Source organism: Hordeum vulgare, chromosome 5H (assembly GCF_904849725.1).
Source record: "Hordeum vulgare subsp. vulgare chromosome 5H, MorexV3_pseudomolecules_assembly, whole genome shotgun sequence".
NCBI classification, from domain to species: Eukaryota; Viridiplantae; Streptophyta; class Magnoliopsida; order Poales; family Poaceae; genus Hordeum; species Hordeum vulgare.
In genome coordinates, this window is record NC_058522.1 from 88307848 (window position 1) to 88312151 (window position 4304).

Consider the following 4304-nt stretch of genomic DNA (forward strand, 5'->3'; position numbering starts at 1 on the left):
ATGGCATCACAACATAACCATAAACACACAAGCTTTATTCAAGAGGCTCGGAAGAGCCACACACATAATATTACACATTAAGGGTCTCACGACCCATAATAGCAGTCATTCAATTACAAGCCAGTGGAAGAGTTTAAACTGTCTGAGTACAGACAGGGCAACTAGAAGGCACATGGCCTAACTATACTACAGACCCAGCGTAGGGCCAGATCGTAGCTGGGACACCAGCTACTCGTCGTCGTCGATGTCTACGAAGAACCCTCCATTAGGGTCATTAGCAACCTCTGCAACATTTATTAAGCAAACATGAGTACGAAGGTACTCAGCAAGACTTTAGGATAACTAACTACTCATGCAAGGTATCAAAAGGTATTGTGGGGTTTCATGCGGAAAGCCAGCATTTGACTCGTGGCTAGACAACTTGCATTTTTTAAAAATTTGACAACTTAATTTCTCGCACACGAGTCCACTAACACCACAACAATACACTATCGTGGAATCATTCCGTCTCCATACGGAAATGCCGTCCACGACACTCACGCTTATCTTGACAAATTTATGAGTAGCCATTGAAGTTATCTATGAACAACATATGTCTCCAAGTAGTCCATATCCGCGGACGCGGCTATTCGAATAGATCATAACCCTGCAGGGGTGTACTTCGTCACACACGCTCTCGCCACTTATCGCCATGTGCACGTCATGCACCTCGGCAACCTTCAAGCGGAAGCCCAGCGAGGGAGTCGGCCACGACCGTTAACCACACTAGTACCTAGTCCAGGTTTATCGCCTATCTGAGAGTAACCCGTACGGAAGTCCGGCCGAGGTTTCCGCCACGGCCTCAAACGATGTGCGCAGGGTTCCCAAGCCACCATCCGGGTGCCACTTGGTACACCGTGCCACTGCCTACCGCATCACGGCCCACCTCTCAGGTCAGCACCATGCACGACCTCCAGCATTACTATAAACACCAAAAACTACTTGCAACTCCTGGACCGAGTACTAAGCGATTAATAGGCCGAGCGGGGTCATATTTCAGGGCCCAGCATGTGGTAGTATCTAGTCTTGGATTACATACACAGAACTCAGTTCCTATGGACGGGTCCAATGAAACAACCCGCCATGTACTCCTACACAGCCTTTCACCGGTACCTTTACCAAATCAGGTTCAACACACAACCTTTGCTTACCAAACACGTTCTCACAATTCTGTTCATCTCCCAGATGACAGACCATACACAACTCTAAGCATAGCATGCAATAGCGGGATAAGGCACATCAAGGCTCAAGCAACTACCAGGTATGCTAGGTTGCAAGGTTCGGCTATTTACTGTGACAAGGTTAGGTCATGCAAAGGAAGTGGGTTCAACTAATCGTGGCAAAAGCAGTTGAAGCATTTGATCCTAATGCAATAAATAAGTGCAGGAGCAAGAACATGGGAATTATCGGGATGATCAAAGGGTTTCTTGCCTTGTTGCTCACAGGAGGGACAATATCCGTCAGACGGATATTCGGTGGAATCCGGGGGTGCGGAGCCTACCAGAATGAATGGCAACAATCAATAACAATCATATGCAAACAAGATGATGCATGAACATGGCTTGAGAATGCAAGGTGATATACTAATATAATCAACATGTATTAGGTTTGAAGTTGATTTGAATCACATTCAAATATCAATTCAAACGGGGTATTCTCGAATACCGATTTAATTGATTCGACCTGATGCTCAGATCAACTTGATGTTAACATGCATGAGATGTCATGTTAGGGTACTGATTTGTAATTAGGACAGTGTGTGATCATGTCATTCATAATGAAATTTGAATATTTTTCCAAATTCCATTTAAAAAGTATTTATAACAATTGGATTAATCATTAATTTACATGTTTGGGTTCTGTAACCTTTTCAAACATGATTGGAAATAGCATATTCAGATTCCTTGAATTGTTCTGATACTTTTTCATATATAAATTATTTTCATTGGAGTTACAGATTAATTTCTATGAATTTTTGAAGTTTTAAACATTTCTGGAATTATTTCTATACTGGAAATTCTCTTTATTGCATCAGCCTGACGTCAGCAGATCAGCCGACCTGTTCAGGTCAAATCTGACAGGGGGGACCCACTTGTGAGCCTCTCTGGGATTAATCCCGCGCTGACCAGCCCCTTAACTACGTTGACTTGGCCTTGGGCCCACTGTCAGCGAGAGTTTAAGCCCCTAAACTACTGGGTTAACTTGGCCACGTCGGTCCCCACCGGAGTATGTCCGGCGGCGACCACGGGCGCGGCGGAGGGCTCGCCGGAGAGAGCTAGACAGCGCATCAGCCGTCGGTTTTGGGCGCAGAAAGGAGCTACGGGTAGCTGGTGCAACGCCGCATCTATCTGGGGTGGAGCTGGACCCGGTGGTCACCGGAATCCTTGCCGGCGACGAGGCCAGCGGCAGCTATGGCTCGGGCGTCGACGAGAGTGCCGATGCAGGGGGCCAGCGAGCTGGGAGAGAGGGCCTACGCCATCTACAGAGCTCGAGGAGCTCATTTCTGAGCTCGGCCTCGCGAGCCGAGTACCACATCGACGGCAATGACATGGCCGGCGACGAGGTCCTTCGGGCTCCGGTGGCTAACGTGGTTAGAGGAGGGGGAAGGCCTCGGGAAGAGGGGGAACAGGAAGAGGAGCTCACTGCGGATCTTGTGAGACTGCCGGCAGGGTCGGGGAGGACCAGGAGACGACAGATCGACGGCGGCCGGAGCTTCGGGGAGAGAGAGATCCGAGAGGGAAAGGGGATCGAGAGGCCTAGGGGAGAGGATAGAGACGCGGGGAGAAGGATAAGAAGACGCGGGCGTTGCGCTGGTGCTCCTGGAGGCCTCCAGCAGCGAGCAGGCAGGCAGGAGGTGGCCGGCGCGGCCGCCGTGCTCATCTTCTCCCCTGCCTTCTGGCAGGAGGAGGAAGATGACCGGGAAGCCCCTGGTGGGGCTGGGCCGGCGACAAATAGAGGTAAGGGTTTTCTTTCTCTTATTTCTTTCTATTTTGTTTCTGTTTTGCTGACTATTGTTTTGCTATTTATTTCAGCTCCAAAATGGTTGTGAAAACTATTTTAAACACACCTGAATATTTGTTGTAATATTCCCAACCATTTCCAAAGTTTTCAACATTTTGAAAATTTAAAGTTTCTGTTTTCAAATTTGATACTTGAAACCAGTAGTTTTTTTCTTTCATTTAAAATGCTTAAAGTGTCAAGAAAATGATGTTCTTCATTGCTCATTTACTTTCATGATTTATCAGAAAGTTTGAACTTTTCTTGAGGCCATTTTGGGTACATTGATTTTAACTAGTTTTTGAGATTTCCTTTATTTGAAGAGGTGGCTAGGGTTTGAGTTTTTCCCTCACCTCTTTCTTTGTTCTTGTTGGAAAATCTTAGATGCAAATGCAAAGAAGACATGAGCACAAGACTAACTTGCTTAAGGGTTAGGGATGTGACAACTCACCCCCACTCAAAAGAATCTCGTCCCGAGATTTAGAAGTCGTCGGGAATAACGCAGGATATTCAAGTCGGAGACGATCCTCTCTTTCCCAAGTTGCCTCCTTTTCGGAATGATTTGACCATTGAACTTTCAGAAACTTGAGGTTTCGACGTCGAGTGGTACGCTCAGCTTGATCAAGAATACGCACGGGGTATTCTCGGTATGAAAGGTTATCTTGGAGATCAAGCGTTTCGTGGTCCACTTCACGGATAGGATCCGAAAAGCAACGCCTGAGTTGCGAGACGTGGAAAACATCATGAACCTTGGAAAGATGTGGAGGAAGTTCCAACTGGTAGGCAACTTCTCCTCGTTTGGCAAGAATGCGAAAAGGACCAATGTAACGAGGAGCCAATTTGCCCTTGATACCGAATCGATGGGTACCCTTCAAAGGTGTAACCCGAAGGTAAGCCTTCTCATCAACTTCAAAGGTCACAGCCTTATGATGACGATCATATTGGCTCTTTTGACGAGACTGGGCTGTTTTCAACTTTTCACGAATGATGCGAACCTGCTCTTCTGCATCCTGGATCATATCCGTGCCAAAGAGTTGCCTCTCTCCAGTTTCTGACCAATTAAGAGGTGTTCGAAATCTTCGTCCATAGAGAACTTCAAAAGGAGCTTTGCCCAAGCTTGATTGATAACTATTGTTATAAGCAAATTCGGCGAATGGAAGACACTTCTCCCAGTTCATACCGAACGAAATAACACAAGCTCGGAGCATATCTTCTAGGATTTGATTCACTCTTTCTACTTGACCACTTGATTTGGGATGGAAAGCAGT